The sequence below is a fragment of the Narcine bancroftii genome, chromosome 11, assembly GCF_036971445.1.
Source record: "Narcine bancroftii isolate sNarBan1 chromosome 11, sNarBan1.hap1, whole genome shotgun sequence".
In the NCBI taxonomy this organism is placed as follows: domain Eukaryota; kingdom Metazoa; phylum Chordata; class Chondrichthyes; order Torpediniformes; family Narcinidae; genus Narcine; species Narcine bancroftii.
In genome coordinates, this window is record NC_091479.1 from 27339875 (window position 1) to 27357026 (window position 17152).

The following is a 17152-nucleotide window of genomic DNA, read 5'->3' on the forward strand; positions in this document are numbered from 1 at the left end:
AGGCAAAATTTGGAGAAGGAAATAACAATTTGAGAGAAGGAATTCCAACGAAATTCGACTGTGGATAAAAAGACTTTTTTGATTCAGTTGAAACTGTTATAATATAATGCAAACATATAAATATGAAAAATTAATACAATGATCCAAATAGCGTTATTATGAGTTAGGAGAAAGAGAACATAAGGTTTTCGCTCGGCAATTAAAGACTGAACAGGCATCAAGGACAATAAATGTGATAAGAACTAAATCAGGAGTTACTTTTAAACCTCAGGAAATGAATGATGAGTTTCACTCATTTTACCAGAATTTATATCCTTTTGAAGTAAGTCAGGATGAGGAACGTGTTGAGTCTTTTTTAGGTAGTTTGAACGTATCAGTTTTGGACGATAAAGATAGGACAGAATTGGAAGTTCCTTTCAGTGATTTAGAAATTGAAGAAGCGATATTGAATATCACCTGGAGAAGATGGGTTTACAGGAGGGTTTTATAAAGAATTTTATGAAGTCTTGTCTCCTGTTTTGGTGGATGTTCTTAAATAAGCTACAGAAGAGCAAAAGCATTTCCAGAATCCTTTTGTAGACCTTGACTTAGTTATTGCAAAAAAGAAAGAGCCCCATTGAAAGTTGCCTCATATCGACCAATATCTTTATTAAATGTAGTTTATAAGTTAGTAACTAAGGTATTGGCCAATAGACTTGCGAAGTATTTAACACGTTTAATCGAGCCTTTGATCGAGTTGAAAGGTACTTTTTATTTAAAATACTTGAAAGATTTAAGTTTGGAACTTTTTTACCTGGTTGTTTTAAAGCCTTGTATAAAAGGCCTTTGGTGAGTATGGTGACAAATGGACAAATTTCAGATACGTTTAATTTAACACACTCCACAAGGCAAGGTTGTCCTTTGTCACCATTGGTGATAGAACCGCTAGCCCAAGCTATAAGACAAAATGATAAAATTAGTGGGATTAAAATAAATGAAGAGGAACGTAAGATTAATTTGTTTGCAGATGACGTACTAATATATTTAACAAATCCTCAGTAATCATTATGACATCGACAAACCTGTTTGGTTCAATATGGAAAAATGTCTGGTTATAAGGTTAATCGGGATAAGAGGAACATATTACCAATTACACAGGAAGATTATCCTGCTTGTAAACAGATTACACAGCTTAGATGGACTAAGAAAATTAAATATTTAAAGGTAATGGTTGATGTGGATTATGTGTAAATTTAACTATGTTTCTCTATTGATAAAATTCAAGCTGATTTAATTAAATGGAAAGATTTTCCTTTGACATGAATGGCACATGTGAATTGTATTAAAAATGAATATTTTTCCTTGAATTCAATATCTTTTTCAATCAATTCCATATTTGTGTCCAAACATATTTTTTAAAGAGTTATGTAGCAATCAGAATATTTTTATAGAAAGGTTCATTGGCTAGAGTATTGTTGCAAAATTTAACATGGCAATATGCATTAGGGATGACAATGGCCTCATTTTCAGAATTATTCATTAAATTATTAGTTTATTATCAGTTAAAATTTATTAATAGGATGTTCGATGTTAATCAACCTCCACACTGGGTTAAAGTGTTATTAGCACAGATTTCTCATTCTATTATACATCAATGTATATTTAGATGGACTCCTCGTCTTTTGCATTATTATAATGTGGCAGTATGATGACATTTATGTGATACTTGGTATAAAAGAAATCTGTCAATAGCAACTGGAGATAAGGTTTCATTACAAATTCCATTACATCAGGATAAATACATATCCTTCTCGATGGGTAATCTCAGTATTTAAAGATTTGCCAGATGATAGGTGTTCAAGTGTTAGCAGATTGTTTTGAAGATGGGATATTTTTTCTTATGTTAGGCTTCAGGAAAATATTGAGGTACCGTTAAATTCTTTACTTGCATATTTTCAAGTACATGCTCCAGTAGTGAAGAGTTTTGGGCGGGAATCGAACATGTCTAAGTTAACTAAATTTAAAATTTAATTGTAAATGAGGCAGAAATTGATTTATTTCAGAAATGTATTCTTTTTTGCAAGAGAAAATGGGTAATCTAGATTGAGATAAATCAAAGCTTAAATGGGAGAAAGATTTATCCTTAGAATTATCCCAAGAAGGATGGACTACTATGTGTGAAGAGAGTGTGACTAAATTTGGTGAACTACAATTTTCAACATCAGTTGAATTAAACACCAGAAAAGTTAAAAAGATATGGATTTAGTCATTCAGATTTATGTTTTAATTATGGGACTCAAATTGGTACTTTTTTTTTTCCAATTCTGTCTGGTTGTGTGATAAATAAGTCTTTTTGGATAAAAATTAAAGAGTTTAAGGCGGATTTATTAGAGACTACTTTAATGTTAGATCCACTGCTTTTTTTTTAAATGGGGTATATTACAACTTTAACAATGGGTTTAAGAATGGATAAATCTCAAATTGAGTTTATTCGGTTCGCATTAGCATTGGTTGGGGAATGTATTGTTATTTTGTGGAAAAATGATGTGGATTTAAATATGAATCGTTGGCAAAATGAAAACTTGTATTTGTTTGGAAGAGATAACATAATTTACGTGATAATTATTTTTTTTATGTGAAGATGTGGTCTAAAATTTACAGTCTTTTGCCTCTTCTTTCTTAAAGAGTGGAGTAACATTTACAATTTTCCAGTCCAGCCTGGGCAGACAAGGATAGATAGACTTTAAACATGAACATGGTGAGGAATTAGCAAAGCTATTCATTCAAATATACTGCTTACAACTAGGTAATTCAAAATCATCCAAGTTATAGGGTTTCACATGAGAGACGAGGCCAATAGCCGCAGAGATCAAGACAAAGCAGAATCATGAACACCATTACTACCAAGATTTACATTGGTGACATATCAGAGTCAATGCAATACTTTAAGATTAGATACAACACAGTAACAGACCCTTTAGGCCCACAAGCCTGTGCTTCCCAGTTGACCTTCAACACCCCCATACTTTTTGAACAGTGGGAAAAATTTGGAGGCCCCTCCCCCACCCTGGGGAAAACCTAAGCACACACAGGGAGAACATAGAAACTCCTCATAGAGAGAGCAGGATTTGAACCCCATCCCTATCACTGGCAGCGCAACAGAGTTGCGATTGTGCCATCCACTGTCGAACCATGTTGGACAGGAAGAAACTCAAATCAAGAAAGTCAATAAATGGAGAGCATCAATATTTCGTGAATTGGTACGGATTAGTTCAGATTTTGAGAAAAGATGGATGGACAATACTTTGCAACAACATAATGACAGTCAGTACAAAAGAAGCCAGAGCGAGCTTACATGGGAGCCAGGAAGGGAAAGTAGCCACTTCATTGAAATGGAAGCAAGAGAATGGTCTTAGGAGCAAGAACCCATGTAAGAGAAGTTCTGGTTCATGAGCAAGTCACAAAAACCCAATGATGCCTTCCAAAGTGCATTCCGATTTGGGAATACGAGGCATTTATCTTGACTTATTTCCCCAGTTTGGGCATTTTAGATCATTAATATTCCCCGGTATTCTTAAAAATCTGATGATGAGGTGTTACATGTGTTGCTATGAGGTGTAACAATGCAGCTCGCAGTATTTGCACAGCAGATATAATAAGGGATCCACCCTTCCCCCTCTCCTTCATAGTGTCTATTTAAGACAAACATAATCTGCAAAGAAATGATGATGAGATCACGAGATGAAGCAGTAGAACTTCATTCATCTTTTGATTTGATCGTCTAAACAAGGTTTAAAAAAATTACAGAGCAGTGAGGGTCTGGGATGCATTGCTGGGGTGGAGGTGGGGGCTGGTACAATAAGGACATTCAAAACACTCTAAGATACATGGATGGAAAAATAAAAGAGGGTAATGAGTGTGAGGTAGGGAAGAGTTAGATTTGTAATGGCACTGATATACCATCGTTTACAAACAATTAAAGAATACCCTCACTCGTTTCTTCCAGAAGACAATGGAGTCGACCTTCTTTATCCTCCTCAGACACAACATTGCATTCTTCAACTCCCGAAAGACCACCCAGCCAAACCCCTTTGACCTTCTCATTGGCTCATTGCTACATTGTAATCCTGACCCTCTCTCTCTACTCCTCCTGCATCGGAGATCCATCACCCATACACTGATGTTTAACACACTCGGACACATGGGCTATTCCTCCAGCGCGATGCTTCAAATACATCATCAGCGGCAAATTGCACCGTTCCCAAAGCAGGCAGATGCATCACCCTTCCCCCACCCACCTCCAGCCTCCGAGCCATGCAAGGAGGCGACTGAATGGAACTGTCCCCAGTGTAATGGTCTGGAGGGTTGACAGTTCACCTGATCTCGTATGATACTGGAAGACAGGCGATGCAGGGGTACGACTGGTCCTTTTGCTCTGGCCCTGATGCAGAATGTGGACATTCGAAATACACTGGCTTCAACCTGTTGATGGAAACAGTGTTACCTTTTCCATTCCTGTCAATAACAAAACACTATGAATGGTGTCATAAGACCTGGAAAGAACCATCGTAAATGAGCTAAAGTGGTTTACGAACAACATCATGTCAAAGAAACACACGAGTACAGTGTTGACAATCATTTGGCACATCCACTGCAGAAGATGCTGCCACATAGGAGAACATCAGAGTTATCTCATTTTCTCAAAGAAAATCAAGAAAACTGACCTGTTCATGGAGCACTGTGTTTGGACTCAGATTCACAAACTCACCTGGCAAGGTCAGCATACAGTCATAGACTAGCTCTACCACTAAACATCTATGATCTGCCCTCAGAGCTGTAGTCACGCAAAGGAGAACCATGGGCAAACGTTCGCTTCATGTAGATGATTTGCCACCTGCTGTCAATGGTGCTTTCGATCGTCAATGAAAATGCTCAAAGAAGCTGTTGGCCTGAAATGCTTAGCCGTAATTCAGGTAGTGACCAGAGGATCAGTGAGAGCTCAGACCAATGCTGACTCGAACTGAGACCCTCGATCTGTTGTAATTGTGCCCAGAACACCAAAAGATGGAATCCAATGATCCACAAAAGCCCAAGCAATTGTCTCTGCAGAGATGCCGATGATAGGAATTTCGTCCTTCCACCTGGTAGTCCTGTCCTCACCCGTGAGCAGAGAAGTACATTGCCGAGATGGCGGAAGTGGACCTTCCAAGCCACAAGGTGCATGTGCTGGAAATGGGAATCCAAAACAACAAAATCCCCCAGCTTGAATTTCATGTGCCTGGAGACTTTAGGGCGTTGACTTAGCAAGCAAGTCCTTGCCCATAATCCAACATTCTGTTTAACACGAAGCCAGGTAAGATGTTCCTTAACCAGTTTGATTGATGCTCTTCTACCAGGAAGAGATAGATTGTGAAGAGAAAATCTCCTGCCTCATAGCCACCCACACAAACAGCCTCGTCCTTTCTGTTGGGGGAAAAAAAATCACAAACCAACTTTTCACCTGATTAATCCAGCATCACATCTTGAAAATGGAGACCAGAGTTGATCTGGTTTCACCGGATGAAATCGGCATCAGTGTGCCGTGCATGAGCCATGGCACTGAAATTGATGGCAGTAGTTTTATGTAATGTCGAGCCTGAATAGGGCACCAGCCACAGCATTCACTTTTCCTCAGATGTGCTGTGTGTCCGATGAAAATTGTAGGATGAAGTCCAAGTGCCGAATCTCTCTGGGCAAATAGAGATGTGTGCTTCTACTTGCAGTATGCAGAAGAGGCTGGTGGTCTGTACAAATGGTCAAAGAATGACCTTCCAATAAAAAAACTGAAATATCGAATTGGAAAATGGGATTCATGAGAGAATTACAAAGAAATTTATTTCAAAATTGTATCTACTATATCAAGAGGAATCTCCAAATCCAAACTTGAATAAATCAAAAGAAGGATGGGAATTGGATTTGGGAACTGAAATTGACCCTTTTTGCTGGTCTGACGTTTGTTGGGACAATAATTATTGTTTTTGATAGATTAGTTAATTATAACTTTATTCATCAATTATATTTAAAGCTACAACAATTAATTTATTCCTAATTTTTCAAATTCATATTTTAGATGTGGCACATAAACTGGTACATTTATACATTGTATCTGGAGATATCTCAAGGTGACATCATTTTGGAAAAATGTGGGCAGGTTTTTGGAACAAATTATCATAATGTTTACCATTAACACCTGAGCTTTTACTTTTGGGAAATGTATATGATTTGGAAGCCTAATTCAATTTCTCAAAGAACAATTAATTATTTTTATGTCACTTTGGCAGTTACCAGGATATGTATAACAATTCCATGGAAATCTGAATCCAATCTTAAAATTGATTGTGGGGAAATGCAAAATTGTAGTCCCTTAGCAAAGGTGACTTATAATATTCGAACTGGGTATGATACATACTTCAAAGTTTGGAAACCATATTTAGATATGGGTTTGGATATCTAATGTATTCACTTCTCCACCCCACCACCACTTTTCTTTAATCTTAATGGTTGAAACTTATCATGTTGGTTTCATTCTACTATTTTATTAATATCCTGCCTTTCCTTTTGGGAGGGAATAGTTATCACAGTAGCTTTGCACCTAGATCTGTATTTTTTATCTTTTATACTTTTTTCTCTTCTCACTTTTCTATACAGTTCAACCATTTATTTTTTTTATTCTATTTTCATAATTGTAAGTTTCATTTGGATACGATTCTATAATTATATTGAACTGTATAGAAAACTATACATATATCTTTTTTAAAAACTGAAATATTTCACTGCGAGATAGATAGCTAAGAGTTCTTGCCGAAATGTACTATATTTTCCTGAGCTGGTGACCACTTGGCTGGAAAAAAAATGTCAAAGTTTCCAATTGCCCACAGACTCGTTGTTCGAACACTGGTCCCACAGCACTGACAGATGCATCTGTGGTAAGAGAGCAAGGCCTTGGGCATTTGGTGTACAAGCTTAGTGGCCTTTGTAAGAACAGTGTTCACATCATGGAAAGATAACACAGCATCATCTCCCAAAGTTAAGGTCTTTTTGAAACAGGCATCAGATCCTTTGAGTCATTCAGCAAGAGGTAATAGAGATGTTGTGGCATTCACCAGGGAACAGCAATAAAAATTCCTCCAACTTAAAAACCATCACAACTGGCCAACCTTAAAGGGGGGAGGAAATTCTCAAAATTCACGCATTTCCCATTCATCAGGCAAAATACCATGTTGCATAACTCTAGGTCCCAAAAATACAAGATCAGAAGCACCAGAAACACTTTCCTGGGATTGATCACGATGCCACATTCCTCAGGTCTTGGAAACAATGAGATAAGGTGGCTCTTGTGCTCCTCTTCATCCACACTTACAACCAGAATCTGATCGATCAACACAAGCACCAAAAAAACCCAAGGCCAGTGAATTAGTGGTCCATGAACCACTGAAATGTCTGAGCTGCATTTCATAGACTGAATGCCGAACGGGAGCATCACTGCTGTCTTCGTGACATCCGGAGACTCAAATTGAATCTAATAGTAAGTAGGTACTAGATCTATTTTGGCAAATGCATATTTGCTGTGGAGGTTTGCTGAGAAGTCTTGTAAATTTGGAATATTTTATCAGTCAGGCTTGGTGGAATTGTTCAGGGGACGATCATCTCTGCAAGGCCGCCAATCCCTAGTTTTATTCAGAACCATATGCAACCGTGAAGCCCAGCAGCTGTCAGATCTGTGGAATACGCCCAACTCTTGCCAATCCAATCTTGCGATTTTAAGATAATCTGGGGGTATTACAAGCCTGCGTCTCAGACCCTGCCTTTATATGGTGGCTTATTGCATGTCTGTACACCGTTACGATGGGGTCATGAGGCAAGGAAAACACGAGTAAGGCTTGGAAAGGGCAGGAATCAGGTTGAAGGTTTGTCAGGCAGCAGGTGGCATTGGAAGGACAACAAATGCAGCTCACTTGCATTCAAGAGCTGCAGTCCACACAACGTTTTTTCAAATACATCACGGAAAAATGTGACAAGAAATTCACTCCCAAAATGGAATTTGCCACATTTACAACTGAAAAACTACCCAAAAAGATGGCAAGACTAAAATGAAGCATGAGTAACCTCTGGCCATGTTTGAATAAGAGAATAATTTGTAGCTGAAAGAACACATGACATATTAGAAAGACTATGTTCCTCAAGGATTGGAGGGACCGGCACCGATCGAAACTGACAGAAAATTTTGAACTTTTACATAGAGATGGCAAACAAATAACCTACTCCAACAATTTCCTCCAATGTTTCCATTTTTCTCAGTTGCCTTCGATAATCTCTCTCAAATGAGAACAAGATCCCAAAACAAAGGAGGAGAACCATGCCACCAGGCCCATTGAGCCTGCTCCATAAATACACACTGAGCTACTCTACACTCCTTCCAATTTCCACACTTTTCCCCATATCCCTTCATGCCCTCACTAACGAGATACTTGTCTATTTCTTGTTTTAATACTCCCAGTGATCTGGCTTCCACTACTGTATGAGGCATTAAGTTCCACAGCTCCATGACCCTCTGGCAAAAGAAGTTCTTCCCAATCTCTGTTTTGGATGGATAACCTCTAATTTTCTTGTCATCGATTCACCCACCAAGGGAAACATCTTACCCGCATCCACCCTATCTAAACCTTTCAAAATAAAAAATGTCTCCATGAGATTTCTTCTTTAATTTCCGATATCCCAATGAATATAACCCAAGAGCTGTCAAACACTCCTCATACATTATATTTTGCATTCTGGGAATCATTCTCGTCATTCTCCTCTGCACCCTCCCCAACAACATCACATCCTTTCTCAGATAGGGGGCCCAAAACTGCACCAAGACTCAAAATGAGGTCTCACCTGTGCCCCATAGAGCCTCATTAACACCTCTTTACTCTTGTACATATTTCTCTTGAAATGAATGCCAACATAGCATTCGCTTTCTTCATTACTAATTTCACCTGGTCATTAACATCTTCGAATAAATGTTCTGGGTTTAATTTTTTAAAATCATGTTGTGGTTCCTTTTCATCACCTTTTTGGAAGCTGAATTCACAAAATTTTCCAAATATTTTTTCAGCAATAATTCTGTGGTACAGAGGATTACTCATCTTTCCTAGAGGTTAAAAGTTGCATTTTGATTTTGTTGTCTCAACTGAACATTGTACAAGGTGAAGGCCGATTAAAATGGATTCAGTAATGATGGCCTTCAACTTTGCATTATTGCTGTGGCTACACAGCTTGAATGATAAACTGCTGTTTCTACAGGGAATTAACTCATGGAAATGTTCATTGGAGATAGACCTCTGTGAAATATTTACTGCCCATCGACAACAATCCTTGAAAAGAGATGAATCATCACCCAACAGAGCAGCCCAGGAATAGGACATTTGGTGAACAATGTCTGTGGTGACCATGATGCTCATTTAAATTAATCCCATCTGTCAGCACATGGTCCATACACATCACCCATTCCCTCTTGTTCATGTGCCCAACCAAAACCCTCTTAAATCGTGGTGATTTCACCACTATCCTGGCAGCGTGGACCAGACTCCCACCGCACTGTGCAAAAACCTGCCTCACTTCTCTCCTTTTCCCCTCTCATGTTCAATATAGGCATCGTAGTATTTTTACATCTCCCACAGGGGAGGGGGAAGAAGAAATCTACCTTCTCCAGGACTACAATAATTGGATAAATTTCAACCAGGTCATCACTCAGCTTCCAATGCTCCAGAGAAAACTATCCAAACTATCCTCTCCTCAGACCCAATGCTCTATCCCAAGCAACCCCCTGATAAACTCCTTTTGTCATGCAGCAACTAGAATTGCAGAAAACACTCGAAATGTGGCCAAAATAACACCAAAGTCCCTATATTTTTCAAGGAATTTGGACAAGTAACTGAGAAAAATTACATTTTAGACACTTGGTACGTCAAGATCAGAAGGATTGGAGCATTATTGTTCAAGTGACACAACTTTAAAAAATAACATCTAACTTGATGAAGAATGTGATGCTACAACGGGAACAACGGATGGAATCAGACACATTCTATGAGCATTGGGAAGCAAAGAAAAACGAATTGGTTTTCCATCTCTTCCAAGGCGACCCAATGACCCCGACAGGTCCTCACCGACCTGCGACCGTAGTACCACAATGGTCGCGTCCTGGGAGGGTGCCCACGATGGTCGCAAGTCGGGGTTTTGACCGCGTGTGAGGACCCCTGAAGTCTTAGAGCCTATTTTTAAAATCAAATGATTTGACAAACGAGAACAGAGACACAGGGCACAAAAGACCCAAAATGTACGGATTGACTTTGTGACTCAGGGTCCATTGGCTGGGGCAGCCATCTTAATTTCTGTACGCATGCGCCAGACGTCAGTTGGCGCTTGCGCAAACAGTTCACTTCGTGGCCCTCAATCGGCACATGCGTATCTGCAAGATATGTGCAAACTCATCAAGCATGCGCCAACTAGACTTGCCAATCACGTTCCGCGCCCCCTCCCGCTGCAAGTAACACCGCAGCCTCCAGCCTCGCCCTATCGACACCATCAGGCCTCGCACCGACGCCTCGGTTTCACCCAAACACCCCGCCGGTACCGGCCGCTCCCGGGTATGGCCCAGCGGGCTGCTGGTCACCCGTTTTCCCTGGACCACGCGGCTGTGGATCCCGGCGCCGCCGCCAACTTCTTCCCGTTGGGCCAGCGGGGACACGACGGACCCTGAGCAGACGATGCCGCCGCAAACGTCCCGCCTCCCCACAGCACAAGCCAATCAGCCTGCGAATCCGCCCATCAATCCAACCCGACTTCAGCGTCCAATCAAATAGCAGCCTCACCGAATCAACCCATTGGCTCGCGCAACTGAAGCAACCAATCAGCGAGCGATTGAGCGAACACACAGGTGAACCCAATCAGCATCGCAAGACAGAACACAAAGGCAGTGGAAGGAGCAGGAGACCTTTTGGACCTTTCACTTTCAACTACCCCAACAACTCAATCAAATCCTTGGGAAACACAGGATCACTTTGTCTTGGCTCCAGGATTCCTCTGATCTTAAGAAATACATTGTACCCCAACTGCAAGGGAGACTATTTATTATCAAACTTTCGTTCATATTTATTACCGCTTCCAATTTAATGGAGGACACAAGTGGTTGTGTCAGCCAGCTGGACCGCCTCGGGGAACCTCATGGAGCAGTCAATCATGGTGAGAAGGTAACTCATCCCGCGGGAGGCCGGAAGTGACCCCACAATGTCATTGTAGATGTGGCTGAACCTATGTGATGCTGGCTCGAATGTCTGGGGTGGTGCCTTCACGTATGTCTGCATTTTGGTCATCTGGCAGAGTGTACAGGCCTTGGCCCACTGACAACCTGTTTCTGAAGGCTCAGCAAGACAAACCTATTGACCACCATTTTGACAGTACTGATGGCCGGGTGCGTCAGGTTGTGCACCTCATCATAAAACTGCCATCTCCATGCTGTCGGCACGATGAGGTGGGATTTGCCATTGGAATGCCGCAGAGGAGCGTCTACTTACCAGGGTCGATGTTAACATCCTCCAGCCTGAGCCTGGACACTGCTGTCTTGCTTGCAAGAATATCAGGGTCATCCTGCTGTCCCCTGCCGAGGGCTAAATAGTCTATTCACAGGGACAGGGCCTGGTCAGACTTGATTGCGGGGGTGGGGCAGTGCATCACCCACGATGTGTTGAATGTCTGTAGTGAACTCAGACTCATATGAGAGGAGTCGCTGCTGCTTGGCCGACCACAGGTCCAACACTTTATGGAAGGCAAAAGTTAATGGCTTCTAGTCCATGAAGACACTGAATTGTCTACCTTCCAAAAATACTTTAAGTGCCTGACTGCCAGGTACAGCACCAATTGTTCTCAGTCAAAGACACTGTATTTGAGTTCAGGTGGCCAGAGGTGTCTGCTAAAGAAGGACAGAGGCTGCCATTCCCCTTCGATGAATTGCTCCAGTGCACCCCCTACTGCTGTGCTGGAAGCATCTACTGTGAGAGTGGTGGGTGTCTCTGGCCTGGCGTGTACCACAAGGGTTGTGTTGGCCAGTGCATCCTTGGCCTTCTGGAACGACTCCAAATCATCATTGTCCCAGGTAATGTTTTTACCTTTCTCCGCATGATGTGGGCCACTACCGGTATGAATCGGTGATAAAAATTAATGGTACCAGTGAATTCTTGCAGCCCCTTCATTATGTGGGGTTTGGGGAAGCACTGAACAACCTCTACCTTTTCAAGCAGGGTTTAGTACCGTGCCTGTTGATTTGACCCCCAAGGAAGTCGAACGTTTCCAACCTGCCCTGGTACTTAGCAAGGTTTATATAGTATGTCCAAATACCTCCAGCTAGGTGCACAGTCACATTCAATAGGGTAGAGAATTCCAAGGATATTTCATTTTCATTGAAGACATTTCTTAAAGTCTAAGCAGCCGATCGGTTATTGGGAAATTGTGACACTTGGTGAGCCTTTTAAATGCCCCTAAAATTTCAGCCTTCACCACCACTCTAGTTCTTGGGCTCGTCCCATGTCCCTGACCTGGTACGCATACATTGCATCCCCTCCCCTTGTCACCCTCCTGTTGCTCCACCCCGAGCCAGTGGTGAAAGTGGTTTCTGTCCCAACAGGTGTTGGGGACCTCAACCAGGGAGCAGACCCGGGAGATGAACCTCAACTGCATCTAATTCACATTCCCGCAGATCAACGCACGACCGTGGGCCAAGGTGAGTGACCCATTGGTGAACCGGAGCTCCGGGGGTGGTCTCCATCCTCTGGGTTCATCCCCAATACTGTCCCCTGTCACCCACCAGGCCCATCTCCAAACCCCCATCTCCCACCAGGCCCATCTCACACACCTCTGCCCTGGCAGTTACCAGAGCAGTTTCCCTCTTCATGTGGGGGTCCAAAATGGATGGAGTGGGAAGGAGGTCCATGTACGTCACCAGACTATGGTGTTATGAGCCCAAAGGACCCCAAAACCCAGCAGCAATAGACATTCACCAGGACAAGTAGTTGCGCGAGTCAAGGATTGATTCGGTGAGGCCGCTATTGGATGAGACGCTGGGGTCGGGTTGGATTGATGGGTGGGTTCGCGGGCTGATTGGCTCTTGCTGTGAGGAGGCGGGACGTTGGCGGCGACGTCATCTGTTCGGGGTCCGTCGCGTCGCCGCGGGCGCGAATGGGAGGAAGTTGGCGGAGGCGCCGGGACCTTCCTCAGCCGCGCGGTCCAGGGAAAACGGGCGACCCGCAGCCCGCCGGGACCCACCCGGGAGCGGCCGGTACCGGCGGGGTGTTTGAGTGGAGCCGAGGCCTGATGGCGCCGACTGGGCGAGGCCAGAGGCCGTGGGGTAACTGGCAGCGGGAAAGTGGCGGGGGAGGGGCAAGAAGAAGTTTGGAAGTCTGGTTGGCGCATGCGCGGTGGATTTGCGACTTGGAGTTGGGTTTGCGCACTCATAATAGTATAGGGATTAGGCACCACTGGGTGGCGGGTCTGAACAATAGCATTCAAACTTCTTAGATCCTGAACTAGGCGATAGGATCCATCTGACTTTTTTACTGGGAGTATAGGGGTGTTACAAGGTGACATGCATTCTTCTAATAGTCCGTCTCGTATTAAAGTCTCAATTACCGGCTGATGACCTGGTATTAATGTGACATGTAAAGGTGGGATGTCCAGACCTCCTCGATTTCCCTCCTTATACCAGACTCTCTCGTCAATCTGCCGTTCATCCTCTTCCTTTAAAGCGCAGAGGTGGACTCGCACTTCTCCGTCCACAGGGAGAGCACCCAAACCTAGGAGAGCCTGTAAGTCCCTTCCTCGGAGGTTAAATCCAGCCGAAGGTAATAACAAGAGGTCTTGTACCCCTTCTCTTTCTTCCAGTTTCACTGTTACTTGGGGAATTATTGATACCATTCTGGGAGCTCCTTCTATCCCAGAAATTGTCAAATTACTTTTTATAGGCTCAGTTCCGATTGGCACAGTTATTACACTACTTCGTTCCGCTCCTGTGTCCACCATAAACACCACCTCTTCTCCCTTGGGACCAATTTTTAGTTTTACCAGGGGTTCCCTCTTATATTTGGTCCCTAACATTTGGAACCCCTGACACTCCTAATCTTCTTCCATAAGTTCGAGGGCACGCAATTCCCTCTTGTATCGGGGGCATTCCCTCTTAAAGTGTCCTTCCTCATTGCAGTAATAGCACTTAACGAACCTCCGGGGTCTTCCCTCTCTTGGATATTTTGGATTGTTTAGAGGAAGGTTTTGTTTTCTTTCCCCTCTGGATTCAGCATTCATCTGTCGGATAGTCTGTACCATAACCTTTGTCGCCTTCTTTTGATCTTCTTCTTCTCTCTGCACATATACTTTTTGTGCCTTTTTTAACAGTTCACTTAGGGGTTTTTCACTCCAGTCCTCCTCCTTTTCTAGTTTCTTTCTAATGTCTTGCCATGATTTGGAAACAAATTCAATTCGAATAAGCTGTTCACCCATTGGTGTACTAGGGTCCACACCAGCATACTGTTGGACATTCTTTCTCACCCTCTCCAAAAAATCAGTAGGGGACTCGTCTTTCCCCTGGTGGTTCCCAAATGCCTTGGTAAAATTGTGACCCTTTGGCACAGCCTCCCGTATCCCTTTAATTGTCCACTCTCTATATTGTCTCATACTTGCCAATCCCTCGGGTGTTCGTTTGTCCCACCTGGGTTCATTTAAGGGATATTTTTGTTCATGGGGTCTAGGGTCCCCAGGTTGTTCATATTCCCACATGAGGAGGGCAGCCCGTCGAATCATCTGCCTCTCCTGGGGTGAAAATAATGTTCCCATTATTGCCTGCATCTCTTCCCACGTATATGTGTTTGGTCCCAAGAATTGGTCAAGCTGTTCAGCCAGTCCTATAGGATCTTCCAATAACTTTTTCATTTCTTTCTTAAATCCCCGCACCTCTGTACTAGTTAGGGGAACATTCACATATCCCGTTCCCCCTCCCGGTCCTCCCATAGGAACTTCTCTCAGGGGATTTAGGTTTATTGAAAACTTTGATGGTCCTGGACCAGTCTGGGATCTTGTCCAGGGTCGGTTTACCGGTGGAAGTTTAGGGTCCGACTCCCTTAATTCATCCTTTTTATCCCGGCCCCCTTCGGGGCAATCAGATTCATCACCTTTCCCCTCCGGTAATAAGCTTTCCTCGGGCGCAGTAGGCACCGGGGGAATATAAGGAGGGGGAAGGTTGTCCAGAGGTTCCCATTTCTTTTCTCCTGCCACTCTCAATTTAAAACATTCTGTTAAGGATCCTGGCCAGGGAACCCAACAAAATGCATATGCTGACTCTTCTTGATTCACCTTTGGTCTCGAATTTACATATATGTTTAATGCTTGTCTAACCCAATCCTCATCAGATCCAAATTTCGGCCACCAGACCGAGGAACCTTTAATAGGTTGTTTTGACCAAAGGAGACAATATTGGACCATCTTTTTCTTGTTTTTGTCCCGATATCTATTACTATCCCAATTTTCAAACATTCTCCCCAAAGGGCTGTCAAGGGGTACTCCCAGGAATTGTCCTGAATTTTCAGACGAGCCCTTAGATTTTGATCCTCCCATTTTCCCACCTAGATCTGTTTATCGTTGCTGAGGACCCTCTCACTCTGGACCCTACTCCCTTCCTCTCAGACGCCTCGTCGGAGGTGCTGTCCCTCCTTCGGTTACCGCTGAGGTTTTCCTGGGGTTGACCCCTCTCTTCTCGGCACTTCGTCGGAGGTGCTGTCCCTCCTTCGGTTACCGCCGAGGTTTCCCTGGGGTCTATCCTAGAGTCCCGCGACAGGGTTCTCACACAACGACAAAAGATCTATACTTAATCTATTCCGTTAGGTTTTTATCCAAACAGGTGTATCCCGTTACACCTGTTACCCAATCCCCACACCACAATCGTAAGTCGTCACTTACCGGTGTCTTCCCGGGGATTGAACCGTCACCCTTCTCCTCTCCGTCTTGTCGTGTCACCCTGTCCGGATACCACTCGCTCAAGCCGCCCGAAGCGACGAGCAAGGGACTAGGAGCCGCTGAACTCAGCGGGGTGCACCGCCTCCGATGTCCCTCTTCTCGCCTCCCCTCACGGCCGGAGTGTGGATCCCGGACGAGCCCCCATTTGTCAGAAATAAAACTTCTCACACATGAGTCTCTTTAAAACTGATGACACGACAAGCTTTATTTACAAGTCTGCAGAGTTGGACTCAACTGGTTTCTCACCAGTTAAGCCCCGATACATACAGTGCATTGATTTTTATACCTTTATTATTTGCCCTTCCCCTTCTTATTAATACTGTTTTAATTGGTTAGTATTACAAAAACATTCTAAGTATAACTGCATTATTAATTATCACGTTCGTTACGTACGCTGTGAACTCTACATTCACTGAATTCTGTTTCTCACACTTCTTATCAATCCTTTGTCTCCTGCATGTCTCTCACTATGACCATGAAAAGATAGGTTTAAAAAAACATATTCAGCAGCTCCTTCTGTCCTTGACTGCTAGTAAACTCTCTGTCCATTCTGGCTTCCCTGTTTCTGATTAATCATCACATTTTAACTTAAGTCTTTTTAACCTAAATTCTCTATATCACATGTTTGATTCCATCCGTTGTTCCTGTTGTAGCATCACATTCTTCATAAAGTTAGATGTTATTATTTTAAAAGTTGTGTCTCTTGAACAATAATGCTCCAATCCTACTGATCCTGACGTACCATGTGTTTAAAATGTAATGTTTCTCAGTTACCTGTCCGAATGGCTTAAAAATATAGGGACTTTGGTGTTAAAAATACAGGGTAAAGATTTCACCAATCCTTTTGAATTTATGATCTCTGGGATTTCTGGACATGTTTTCTATTTAGGTTGGTGTATCATGCAGACCTGTTTGGTTGCAGCAAGTAAGAAGTTATCGCCTTGTAGCATCTGCTGTGGCAGCGCTACCAAATAAAGAGACATCCACCCAAGGTGAGAGTAAACCAAAGACTGGCTTTACTGTTTTAAATTCCCCACATGTGCTCGCTGGCCCACCCACTTCTGGTGACGTACTCCCTGACTTCCCGATTTACGTCATT

General features: G+C 43.0%; 1 long non-coding RNA gene across 1 annotated transcript in view; it reads right to left on the reverse strand.

Moving 5' to 3' along the window:
* LOC138745699 (uncharacterized) overlaps window positions 1-16665 on the reverse strand; it is a 49662-nt gene extending 32997 nt beyond the window's left edge. The window contains exon 1 of the long non-coding RNA XR_011346423.1: window positions 15997-16665. This is a non-coding gene — a long non-coding RNA (uncharacterized lncRNA). The remainder of the gene's footprint in view (window positions 1-15996) is intronic.
* Between the last annotated feature and the right edge of the window lie 487 nt (window positions 16666-17152).